The sequence below is a fragment of the Corvus moneduloides genome, chromosome 4 (genome assembly GCF_009650955.1).
Source record: "Corvus moneduloides isolate bCorMon1 chromosome 4, bCorMon1.pri, whole genome shotgun sequence".
Classification (NCBI taxonomy): Eukaryota; Metazoa; Chordata; class Aves; order Passeriformes; family Corvidae; genus Corvus; species Corvus moneduloides.
Window position 1 is genome coordinate 19,637,714 of NC_045479.1, and position 13,965 is coordinate 19,651,678.

A 13,965-nucleotide genomic window follows, 5' to 3' on the forward strand; every position below is an offset into this window, starting at 1 on the left:
AATGCCTTTAAACACAAATGTAAGTGGTGTCCTAAGCAGAGATTGGTGTATTCTCTTACATTTGGAAACACTCTTCTCAGATGCTGAGCGGCTCCTGCATCCACAGGGTACCTTCAGCACTCAGCCTCAAACTGCAGCGTGGGGTACTGCCTCAGGATTTGAAATTGTGTTGTGGGATCATCTGAATGGGATAAACTGACTACTTCAGTGCCCACGGGGCTCCAGTGAAAGCACAGCCACAGATCCTGAACACACCACTTGCCACTGCTGAAACAATACGGAGTGGACAGACACATCTGGAGCAGACTGAGGCAACATCAACAAAAATGGCAGGTAGAAAGCAGCATATGATTTTCCAGAAATGATTTTCACACAAATATATTTACTTTTCCTTTTGGGGAGAGCAGGGGAAAAGAGAGCTGCACATCCTTTACAAACAGTGCTGGTATTATTCACACTGCCAACCAAACCACTTAAGCTACAGAACCTTTGCAGTACCACAAGTGTAATACAAAAAAACAACCAAAAACCACTTACTTCCTTTTTTTCCCCCCTGAGTATTGACATTCTTGTGCAGTATTAGGAGAGCTAATTTAGCTTCCAGTTCTAAGAATTTTTGAATCTATAGCCAGTAATTATTTGCATTCAGGGGTACAAAAGAGGAAAACAAAGCCCACAAATTCTAGCACATTCATGTGGGATTGGGAGTTGAATTAGGATCCTCACACCCCATTGAATTATCGGCCCCCCTATTAGAGCCTTATTAAAATGGTAATGATTATAATGCCAGTCATAGGCAGGCTGTCGCACCTGTCAAAAAAAATACCCCGATTATCCTGTTCATTCAACTGTCTGGCATTCGAATCCATGTCTCAGGTTTACTGTTCTATGAAGTTTTTCTTTCTCTTTCTTTATGTTTTTTTCCTTTTTATGAAGAAAAAGAAAAGATACAAGAACAAACACTTTCACAAAGGTGATAAAAAAAAGTCCCCTCTAATTTAGCACATCTACTACACATGTGGTGTTAAGGTATCTAGGACAGCAGTCTGAGGACATAGATACAATTTCACTGAATTTCTCTATAATGAGGAAGAATACAGAGGGCTACACTAAAATCTCTTTATAAAAAGGAACACTGCTTTTTAAGAACAAAAAGAACTGTTGGCCTTCCTCTTTCCCCACACACACGCTCCATTTCTACACACAGCCATGATTACGTTACTCAGAGCATTAAAGTCTTCCTTCATACACAAAATAAACACCTTGGATGGTTTAAAGGGACAGTCCTGAAAAGATCAACATTAATCCACAGGCTTTGCTAAGGATGAAATTGCATTAATTCATTTTCTCCTTTGAAAGTAGTGAACATATAATTCGAAATAAGCAACACTAATCTAGGGTCTAATTGTGAGCACATTTAGTAAAAGGACACTGGGGCTTGAAGACCTCTACCAGCTTTCAATTTAAAATCCTACAGTGATTATTCCAATAACCTGTTGTTAATAGCAAAAACAACATTAAGTTTAATAAAGATATATGGATACTTGGCTATCCCTAAAGTAGAAAAACAGCACAGACATGTTCCTGAGAATTTAAGTGACAGTCAGGTGGAGAGAAGATTAAATATTTTCCACCCCATTCAAAAGATGCCTTTTTCCTTTCCTCCAGCCCCGTTGTATGAGTTTTTCAAATACCACAGCATAAAAGAACGTCAGTGGAAGAGCATTTAGGGGCTGAATGCCTTCAATAGCATCTAAGACAGATGCTGTGTCACTGAGTGCCCTGGACCCTTTTGGGAAGTGAAGCAACCAACAAAAGACCGGTTGGATTCTGTTTGTTTTGGTTTGTTCCAGAAAAACATTTTTGATGAAACATGAAAAAAAAAAAAAAGCTAGCGTTTTCTTAGCATTGGGAATAATGAAACGTGTAAGAACTGCACTTAGCAGCTCCTGAGTGCATAAAGCACTGGATTTTTTCCTGTTTTCACAGAAGTAACTAGGAAAAAATGCCTTTATTTTAGAAGACCACATGTAAACTTGCAATGACTCCCGTTCTAGGATGATAGGGGTTGTATCTAAATGTTATTTTTTTAGTCATTCATTGTGTTTCTAAATACAGTTTTTCTGAGCTTACAACAGCTAAAATAATATTTTTAAGGTGAAAGGGAACAGAATTTGAAGGATGTTATAGTGAAAAACAAGAAGTAACCATAGAATTGTAGCAAATAAATGAGTGAGCAAACAGCATGCAGCTGCTGCCAATTACCTCCTTGGTTTAAACACACACACATTTTTATTTTTGGACCTGATGCTCCTCAATATTCTGTTTTCTGCTTTTTTAGATGGTAAATACTTAACAGTAGAGATGGATGCTGCTTGTTCAGTGACTGCAAAGGGAACACCAGGCCTTAAAGAGGACTTTGGAATGATGCAGTGATTCCTTTCTTTAAAATCCCAGTTATCTCCATGCAAGTAGAGTTGGGTCAAGCTCAGAAATCCTGTCTATAAACAACCATGCTCACTCAACCCAATCACTCACACAGTCAGAGACATTTGAGCAATGTGTTTGAACAGTGAGAAATAAGCATGATTTCCATTCTCCACTCCTAAATTCAAGGGGTGACCAGAAGGCTGAAGCATCAAATTTAAGTTTGAAGATCAGATGAGCTTTGGCAAAGGGTAAATGATGCCCTGAGACCACACCACTAACCTCATAGCACGTGCTGTCCCAACCCTGCTGCCTACTCACTTTTTCTTGCGTTAACTGGCCTCTGCAAGCTCAGAGCTCCTTATCCCCCATCCCTGTCTCCTCACTGTCTAAATTGCTGGAATAAAGATTCTCCCTCCTGCATGCTGACCTCAGGAGAGCTGCAGCACCCAAAAGTGATAGCAGGGAGCTGCAAGTGCTTGAAGGAATGAGAGAAACTAGAGAGGATGGAGAGACTGGGACAGGATAGATGCAGGTGCTGCCTGAACATGTTTCTGCAGGTGGCACATTGCTTGGATCAGGTGAGGAGCAGCTGGAGCAGTGGGACCACAGGCTGTTTCCCACTATCTTAATGCACCTCCTTTCAGATGCTTCAATCAAACAGCTGCAAGAAAATTCAGCAATCTGTCTTCTGAGAGCATTACTGAGTGAAAGCTGGAACTGATTAAACACTACCATAGCAATGGTGACAAATGACTTCACTGAGAAGGGTCTCAAGATCACTTCACCAATGACTCCCAGAATTTGCCTGACAGAGTCCAGAATGTGAATATTTTGAGGCAGTGCCCCAGGTTGCACCCTCCTCTTTGAGGCATTTTCCCACTTGAATTTCACCAAGACTCATGTGGTTCTGTGGCTTTTAATCTTGAGTGAATGAGTGTTGCCACCCTTGTGGATGTAGCTAGAGAAACTATCCATTCCTTCAAAAAATCCTCAACCAGAAACAGACCACCTACCCATTATTAACCAGGGTTACCAGTTAAAAACGTATGAAGGGGGTCACATGAATGGACAGCAGTGTGTATGTTTTATTAGTTTGAACAACAAGGGAATAGATGGATGAAAGATAAGGTAATGATTTGTGACAGGAGCCCAAAATTTGATTTCAACAATTAAATTACCCTTCTAAGAGATCCCCAAGGAAATCTATTAAAATACCATCTTCCCCTATCCCCAAAGTATACAAAAGCTGCCTAGTAACTGTCCAGTATCACTGCCTTTGTGACATGTTGGATGATTCCCAAGACAAAAACCATATGCTGTCCGATGAATGGTAGAGCAATCAACAAGGAAAGGCTATTCTTTAAGTTACTTGCCCTAAGGAAATAAAAAAAGAGAGAGAAACCAACAACTACACCACAAAGTTTGCACTAAAACATAGGGTTTGGTTTTGCTCACTTGGTTTTTCACCAGATAATTAGAAGTACTCCCAAGTCACAAAACCACATCCCTAGAAAGTGTGAGAGGATTTTCACTTTTGACGCCATAAAACTCTGCATCAGTGGCAATCCCCCATGTTCAGAGGAGCATGCAGCAGTGAAAAGTGCCTAATGCTTGCTCATCATATTAACCCTTTCACCAGTTCCCTGGGACTGTTACTGAAGCCTAAGCTTTCCCTCTCACCACCACTCTTTAGTTACCTTGTAGTGTTATATTTAAGGTTACCCCTGCTGCATAAATATTGCTGTTTAAACTCAGAAATTTCAGATGTGCAGCAAAGATGAAACAAAAGAACATATTATGAACATCTGCATCATTACAGAGCTAAGGGAGATCCTTGGTTTGACTCAAGTTAGATATACCTGTTTGGCCTAAAAATAACACTTGCAGACAAATGCAGAATTCAAAGACTGAGCAACAGAGGGCTTAGGTTCTTACTTACCTATGGCACATCTCAGATCCTCAATTTGCTTACTCACACTGAAAAATCTGTCTGCTGATGATAAGAAGCCACAATTCAGAAGTGGCATTTTGAAATACCAGCATGGTATCTGCTACAAGAAATCAATATCATGCACTGATGTGGTTGGTATCAGGAACAAAGCTTGCTCCTAGTCAGTTGCCCAGTATAGCTCAGAGTACTTCCCTACAAGCTACTTTCATTATAGATTATATTTAAAGAAACCAACTGCCAATCATCATTTCTCTATGCAGTGAAACATTATGTGTTCAGATGTGATTTTAGAAGCTATGAATAAAAGGCATTTTTTTAGTGAGAAACCTCAATTTTTTGAGGCAAGCATATATTTCAGTTTACTGCTTTGTCCACACGCATCCTCCAAATCCACAAATTTTGGCATTCACATAACTTTCACTGAACGTCTCTTTCAGAATAACAAAACCTCATCAAAATGTGCAGAATTTTAAGCAAAGGAGACGTTTATGTCTAGGCAGATGCATACAATTAAGTGTTTGCAGGACTAGGACTTAAGAGGTCTGGTATCTAGCTGTAGAGGGCTACGCGCATCTCAAGGAGGAGCTTTGTAAAGAGCACCAGAATGCTTTACCTACCTAGCCTGGAGCACTTTCAATTCCAAAGCCCTCGAGTCTATTCAACTAATCAACAATCTCATAAAATTGCTGCAAAATTCAACAACAACAGAAAAAAAGAATAAAAAGATAATTTTTTACACAGCACGATTTCCCTTCTCTTAGAGAAAACTTTCAGCTCTTAGGAAAATGAAAGAAATTTTAAAGTATGATATCTATAACTTTTCCAGATACACTTTCCCTCTATATTATTACTTATGATACTGAAGCCAGATCTGAAAACCGCTCAAACCCTTCTTCAGTCTGGCCCCAAGTCTAGTTAGCATTCTGTTCAGAATATCCTGCTTTGACTGTGAAAAGGAGCAGTTACCTCTTTTATAAGCTGCTTTAGAGAGGGAAAAAAAAAAAAAAAAGAGAAAAAGAAAGAAAGAAAAGAAAAAAGAAAAATTCTGTCCTTGAAAAGCTTGAATAGATGCATACCATTATGAGTCTGGTAGGAGTGACTGGGACAAGTACCTGAAAACACACTGAGGCCAAAACCTCCTCTGATTTACCACAGCCAGGGTTTTACTCCATTACTCCATTTCTTACTACACATAAACACATAAATTCTGCAAAGCTGCTGCCTAACCCCAGGGACAGGTGGGATCCCTGTTCTAGTATTTCTAAGGCCCCCTAAAGATGATGTGTTGATATGGGGATGCCCATTAAGGTCCTGATGTCTGGAATGCACTTAGACTACACCTGAACGCAACGAGATTCCTTGTTGTGATGTTCTCCTGCTTATCTTGTCTGAAAGACCTGACAATCAGTGATCCCTGTGCCCATCAGTAACTTGCAAAATGCAGCAAGGCAAGAAGAATCACCTGCCCTGCAGCGGTATAGGTTGGGTGTAACTCTCGAATAGATAATTACGAATCTCACATACAGCCCACTTTCCAAAGCCAGTCCTTTGGGATTGCAGAAGATCTTAAAGTGACAACAAGAAACACAACACTTACAAAATCAACTGTCGCAGACTGTCAGTTTGTGACTGTTTTTGAATGGCAATGATCACATAAAACATGGCCTAAAAATGCTCATCATGGCATCACTATTACCTTTGATGTTGGAGACTGCTGTAGGTCTACACCCAAAACTTTTATAAGGAAATGTGTTTGATACATGTGCAATGCTTCTTGGTACTTTTATAATACTCCAAGCCATAAAGTGGATACTGACCTGTTAGGAAAAAAGAGTAAAGGCAGTCAATTTTTTTTCCCATTAGGATTATTTCAACAGGTAAAAAGAGAAGCCTCTAGTTGATATACAGCATAAAATGGAATAGAAGACCATTTCTCAGTGCTTGCACTGAAAAGCATCTTTGGCTATGACTGTGGTTTACAAAAAGCTTAATTTTTCAGTGACAGACAAAAAAAAAAAAATCACCTTTACTTTTCTTATGAACACCTTTTGTCATCTTATAACTTCCTGGCATGTTAAAATGACCGGGAAGAGACTGTAGGACACTCACAGAGATTTCCAAATGTTTCCAAAAATTTCCAAATCAAATCCTTTTGACTGGAATTTAGCCATTAGTCCTGACTCAGGAAAAATCAACAGTGTGAACTCCACAGAGCAGCACATGGTAAGGAAGGGGTGGAAGAGCACAGCAAGCTCTCTGCCATGTGCCCAGCCAACATCTGACGTTAAGCACCGTGGCCACAGCGCAGTCTTTCTGCATCATCCCAAGTGTATCATTTGGAGGATGCTTGGGGCGTACAAAGCATGTCTGGACAGTAGTCAGTACACGATAAATGAATGTCTGATTTGCTTAGCAGTTAAGCAGGCAGGATTCTGCCCACTCAGTGGCAATGTAGGAAAGAACACAACACCATAGAAGTAATACATAAACTGACAAACACACACACACACATGCATGTTTTAGCTTTGATTCTCATCTGTGGCTTTTACAGTATGACCCTGGTAAAGCCACTACACCTTCAGATCTCATGTTTCCAGGTGTGAGATATCCATTCACTCTCCATTTAGCACAACAAGGGCTAAATTCTAGCCTAATACAAATAACAAGCAGCAGGTATATGCTTCCAGGAAGCATTTTGCCAGTCATGTTTCCAGTAGCCAGGAAAAATTCTGGTTATCCCCATGAATGGAAGGAGGGGAGCTTGCCCAGGGGCACCCTGTCTCTATACCTTTTGGATCCCAATAATGTAAGAGCTGCCTGTGCCTCCATGCCAAAACCAAGGGATTGTTTCCAAATCTGTGAGCCAAAAGCGTGATTATACTTTTTTTGGACACACGTCCATTTCCCTGGTTGCTCCTTCCTGCACCTCTAGTTCCAGCAGAAATCTCATTGTCTCTTATCTTTCCTCCACAGGATCTTGTCTATTTTTAGCCAGAGCAACGATGGATTTTATTTTCTCTTCTTTCCCTCCATCCAATCCCCTCACCACAACCCCCCCCCCACTGCCATCCTATGCATTTGCAACAAAAGTGGAAACTTCAGAAACTATTTGTATTTCATGGGCATTCACACATTGTGCCAAAACGATGGCCCAAAAGTTTGGCGGGTAATCTCAACCCTAGAATTCGTGAGCTGATGATGAATGGCTGTGAAGCCTTTGTGATTGCTCAGGCTCCATTGTGGCTGGAACAATGGAGGAGGACACAAGTCTGGCTCAGGAGAGCAACGGATAAAACTGTTGGGGAGAATAGCGGGCTCCTGCCGACATGACCACTTGTTGACATTGAAAGGATTCAAAAACAAGTGAGCAGAAACAGAAACGATTCTGTTCGGCAAGGCTATTAGTTGCAACGTGTGGCAGTGGAGCGGTCACTCCTGATGTGTTTCCTCGCTAATGAGCCCTGAATGCCCTATTAAACTGGGATGCTATAGGCCCAGCGCCACTGGGACAATGCTATGCATGAACGACTCCCCCAGCACCTATTGGCTGCCCGCACGAAGGAAGCAACTGGCAACACTCAGATTTAAACAGGGCTGACAGTACAGTTAAATGATCATTAATTAGAGTTGCTGAACAGATAGGGACTCCAAGCAATTCTTAATGACAAGATAACAGTCTAGTATTACTCAGCTTTGCGCAAGTTCAAGCTCAGACCCCATCTCGGTCTTTGTACTGTACATGATGAGTGTCAAGTTGATTTTGGTTTCATTCCTATATTCACAAACCGTCAGAAATCCTGACTGCGTGTTGAGGCAGAAATAGAGATTTTCATATGTAAAGATGAAAAAAATCCTGTGTTAGGAATAGATTTTGTGCAGAAAAATTCATATTAGAAAACCGAAAATAGAACAGTAAAAAGAATATCACTTCTATCAACACGTCTGTAAATGAATCCATAGGGAAGTCACCACTCACCCATCTTCTGTGCCCTTTCATCAGCCTCTCTCCCCAGTACTTAACACGATCTATTCATGCAGCTTCACTCCAGCCTTACAGCTCAAACCCCTGGTTTGTTCCATCAATTACTCAATACTAATCTGGGAAAATAAGAGAACACATCACCAAACTATCAAGCATTAGAAGCAAAAAGTCAGAGCAAGACATGAGCTCTGGCTTGAGGGCATCATTCCCCAACCATGGGTTTGGGAAGAGCCTTACTCTAAGAGTACATTACGTCCTAATCACCAGCTTCTGAGCTCTTCTGAGCTGGTGACATCATTTGGTGAAACAACATGTATAGCCCCTCCTTGCAACAGGATATGGGATTAGCACGGGTCTGATTTTCTACAAGAAATCCTGTTCGCTGAAGATTATTATTGACTGTATACAGTCTAGGATACAGTATAGTTCAAAACCACACAGTACAGCTCCTAAAGGCTTACAGGCCCAGGGCACTTGTGAAAGTTCTCCCACCAGGGACTGAAGTGGTGAGACAAGCAATGTGCATTTGTGATTAGAATAGTGATTATAAGTATTTGGCATTCATATTTTCATTTGGCATTGTGGGTTTTGTTAGAAAGTCTTCTTAAACCGTGAAAAGTATACTGCAATAGCCACCATAGTTCTGCAGTAGGTTAGGTAGGAACACATGTATATAAGTGATACTGAAAACTAAGAAAAAGTTTCTTGATTGAAACATAAGATTACATAAACTCTTAGTAGCACATTATTCTGAAACTTTTTATAGCTTTATTTGCACATTTTAACAAAGATACTGTAGAGAGGGAGGTAGATCATGGCTATGACAAGATTGTTGCAGATTGTTGAGCAACTCACTTTAGCAATTACTCATATTTCTTATGGAATTCTCTGACATGATGCATACAATATAACATGAGTACGTTCTACGAATCTTAAAGCACCTCCATATAGGCCCTAATACAAGTAGTCCCTGATCCAGAGGATTTCTGAGGCAGCACTGAATGCAACTGCCAAGTAAACAAATTTCTTCTTTCATCTCTTCCCTCCTCATCTCTGTTGAAGGAGGTAGCCTTTTTAAAGGAAATAAGAATGTCATGGTAAATGCTATCATATCACCCAAGAAATGTCTTATCTGCTTTTAATTTTTCTTATGGCAGATTTGGGGGGGGGGGGGGGGGGGGGGGAGGGGTGTTGTTCTTTTCCTTTGCAAATCAGTCTGTGAAAGCCTTCCCCAGAACACGCAATCTACATCCAGAGTATTAATTTCTCCAAAGGGAAAGGAGGTAAATGACAGTCAAGCCTGGGATTATGGGAGGAATATGGTTCTTCCTTTAGCAGCAGGGCAGCAGGCATTGCTCTACAATCACTACTGAGGTGCAAAACAACTTGTGAAATGGCATTCTGCTTAGTAGGCTCTAAACCTTGATTTCTAAGTGTAAAATTTTCCCAGCTAAAGAGGAATCAGAAAGATTCCAATACAAAGAATAGTATTACTTTTCAAGTAGTGTGAGTCTTATCATGCTCCACTGATCAACAGGATGAGTGGAGACAAGGATGAGGCTGCCTCCCTACCTCCCTCTTTATTTCTCCTTTCTCCCTCAACAGTACTGCATCCTTCCAGCACATACAGACTCAGCAGCACAGAGTGGACTTACACATTTTGATCCATTAAATGCTGGGCCAGGACATGGCAAAACTCACTCTGACATCATGAGATTGAGGATCTATTTTACAGAGGCAGCAGGTGGTCGGGCTCTTTGTCTGGCAGGAAAGGCAGTCTATCTACATCAAATTCCAGCACTGAGACTCTCAATCACATCTGAATTTTCAATGTCCCAAGAAAATCTGTTCTTTTATTTCTGACTTCTAGGCATTAAACATAGTCTCAGATAGTAAATCTCTAGATTTGTAGAGCCTGTCATAACATTGGGGTTTTTCTAAATGAACAAAATTTAGGCACCTCCCTGGAACTGTGAAATACTAGGATTGATTGACAAAGTGAAAACAGAGCCTAAAACCTTGCATTCTTCTGAAGATGCTCACGGATTTTATAATTCTCTCAAGATTTACATGACATATTCTGTGGGACTTTACACAAAGCAGGTGAAAACATGAGGGGACCCTGTGAGAAACACAACAGGAGTGACATAGATAAAGATTTGACTATTTGGGTATTCATTTCTATTTAAAGTTTTACAGAAACTGAGCTACAACTGCGCCATTGAGCACTTGCCTCAGACAATTTGTAAGTCAGCTTGTTGTGTTATTATTTGTACAATAATCCCCAGTTTACTTTTCCAGTTCAGGCCTCTGTCACACATGTGGTTGCTGCGATGTTCAGAGCTCCCATCTAAGAGGGGCCCCAGGAAGCTGGGTGCAGGATGAACATATAGGCTTTATTATGTTAAAGCCCACACAACAATTACATCCTCCTCTTGGCAAAGGGATCATTGAGGAGGTGTATTGTTCGTTTGCTATTGTCTCTCCCTCCTTTGATGCCTGGGTTGAGCTCTCATTAGGCCTAATTGGACATTTGCAGCATGCCCTCAGTGGAGGGTATACCTGTGTGTTCTCCATGCCCAAGGGCTGACTGGAAAACGGGATGGCTCCTTCAGGGAGGCTCTGGGGCCACGTTGTGCTGGCCAGATGAAGATCTCTGAGGGCCAACGCTGCCAGAGCACAGCTGACAGGCCCCATGAGCAGTGCTTGGGGTTGAGACCTCAGCAAGAGCAAGGCAGAGAACTGCAGCATCCCCAGAAACCCCCTTGCTTCATCTGGAGAAGGAGAGGGATGTCTAAGCCATGTGCAGTTTGTCCCAGAGGGTTTAATTTTTTCACTTTTTCTAAAGCAGTATTACAGCTTTCAGGTCAGACTTCCTCCATGGCACTCAGGCAGCCTGTTAGATTGGGTTTATTTATGACAAAACCAAACAAACCTTGCCCTTTTGCTTATGGTGGGCTCTGTTTTAGTTGTTAAGATCAGGAAAAATAATATTGCATTTAAGGTAAGCTCGGAGGAAATACATAGCCAGCCTTCCTACCTGCCTAATGTATCTGTTACAGGCCTCCTCTGTTGATTTAAACCTCCGTGTTCATTTATACTCCGAGATGAAAACCAACACCAAAACAAACCCCACTTTTGTCAAGGAATATTCAAAGGAATGTCGTGTCAGCAAAACTTCAATGAAAGCAAGGAGCATTGAGATGCATAAAACTATAATGTCTCCAGTTCCACATAGCTCTGTACCATATGGCCAGAGAGAAGCAGATGGGCCAGGTCACAGCGGGGGAAGAGAGACAGAGGCTTGGGATTGTTATCTGACCCAGTGGGCCAACACTAACAGACTGTCCCCAGTGACCAGGCTATTATTATCAGAAAGAGTTGATAAGAATGTGATCCCCACATTTATTTGCCCTCAGGTAGTTTTCACATGGGACACCTCATCAAAATGACCTTTTTTTTGCAGACGTTTATTTTGAGGCTGGAAGATTTGACTCATGAAGAAGCCATGAATTGCACTGCACTTGTCTTTTATTGATTTTAGATACCAGCTATTCATATCTGTTTACTTGACTAAAGTTCAGAAACTTGCTTGTCTAAACAAGATAAATTCAATAAATAATGCAAAAATTTTTTTAAAAAATTATTACTATTATTGCTGTTACATGGCTGTGTAAACATCAGCCCAGCAAAAATAGAACAGAATAGCATGGTTAGTGACAGAGAAATCCTGGGATGTCTGAAATGATTTCAGCAGGAGAGTTCTATGTTACTGTGTTTCTCAGTGAGCTGCCCAGTATTAGCAATAAGAAAAGTTCCCCAAACTATTAAAGTTCAAGGTATAGTTACCTAAATGTTGCACGGGAGGATTTTTTGAAGCATTATTTCAGGAAAAAAAAAACCACAATAAAACCAACAACAAAAAGGTACAAAACTGCGTGAAAAAATACTTGCATAGGAAAGTTGGAGACAGAAATCAGCTATTCCTGCTTATGATTCAAAGATGCCAAATATTTCACCTGAGATGCAGAATGGACCCATTAAGAGTAGTGACACTGCAGGTTTTACTCATGAGATTATCTGTGTTGCATTTTATGGCTTTTGCTCTCAAACACCTTACAGCTCCCAGCTGACACCTTCCTGGAGGCTCAAGTACCACTACTCTTAACTTTGCATCTAAGAGAGCTCAGCATCTGCCCCATGGGAGGGTGCAGACTTCCTAACCTCCTGGATCCCAGCTCTTCAAATCACAGCCATCCTTGTTCCTACTGCTGAAAGAGGGACCTCAGCCACGAACATGAGGGACCGATGCTCTTGCTAGAGCCAGGTGCCCCTGTGCTTGGAACAGTGGGGATCATGTCACCGCTCGGTATGTCCAACCAGCTGGAACATTTACCATGGTTTCTTTTTGCCCAGGACTGGATGCTGACATTCCTTTTGGGTGAGTTATTTCTTAGCTGTGCGACTTGGATAAACAATAGGTGGAGATGGAGAAGTCAATTTTACAACAATGATATTATTTGTTCCTCCCATTCTAAGCTGTTTTGCATAATGGAGACTTTGCTGACCAGACTTATGCACAACTAACTAGTTATTATGGGCTGCAAAAGCAGGAAAGCTCTGTGTCCAGAATCTCTAAACCTTATTAAAATGGCCATTTGGGACAATGTCACTCTAATTTAAACAGAGACTTATTGCTGCTAAATGACATTACTAGAGCTCATGGAATTTAGGCAGATCGTTACCTCTTGCTGAGCTTGGAGCCTCTGGCTGACCTCGATGTGCATCCTCTCCTCGATACACCATCCTTGGGAAACTCAGCACTTGCACTGAGCCAGGGATTTGGCATGGAGAGGGGTGATTTTCTGTTTCCCACAGCACTTACTCCAGGTTGGAGATGTGTTAGGGAAGGGGGATGTGTCTGTGTGTGTGCATCTGCATACGGGTAGGGGAGGTGGACAAGGGGTAATCAAGCCCTTCAAAGAGAATTTTGTCTGTCCAGGATAGTCTACACCACTCACCGGTGTTTGGGGCCATGGACTAGCTTAGGATTAGGATCCAATGCATACTGTGGCTGAGCACAGATTTTGCTGAGTGATACATCATAACTATTCATTGCAGCCTTTGTGGGCTTGAATTAAACTTTTCCGCTATTGACTTCCAATAGGAAAAGCATTCCTAAACTACAGGAGCATGTAAGGAAAGCCCATTTCTCATCTGTAGAAGTGTCAAGAGTACATCTAAGAGAGAAAAAGGAAGATGTTTGTTGGCTTATCACTCCTGGATTTTCTCCTCTGCTGAAAATGGTAAGGTTTCTACTGAAAACTAAGGTTATTCAAGGTAATTTGAACATTTCTGGGTAAAAGAAGTCCTGGAGTCCCTGCTGTGAGCATGGATGTGAGGACACAATACCTCTGGACGTGCCCCAGTGGAGCTGGTAACCCTCTTGTGGGAGACACATAGCACCTACCTCAGCCATATGCTGCCAAGTTACACAGACTGACATAGAGATACAGCATAGTCACAATAGACTACCTTTATTTTCAGTTCCATGGAGGCTCATTTCACCTCATCTCTACTTTTGTAAAGTATTTTTGCTCTT

General features: G+C 41.4%; 1 long non-coding RNA gene across 1 annotated transcript; it reads left to right on the forward strand.

Annotated features, from left to right (window-relative positions):
- The first annotated feature begins 48 nt into the window (after positions 1-48).
- Positions 49-13,650, forward strand: LOC116443434. The gene is made up of 3 exons (XR_004239896.1): positions 49-333; positions 12,486-12,804; positions 13,531-13,650. It is a non-coding gene; the product is annotated as an uncharacterized LOC116443434 (long non-coding RNA).
- Positions 13,651-13,965: the final 315 nt, after the last annotated feature.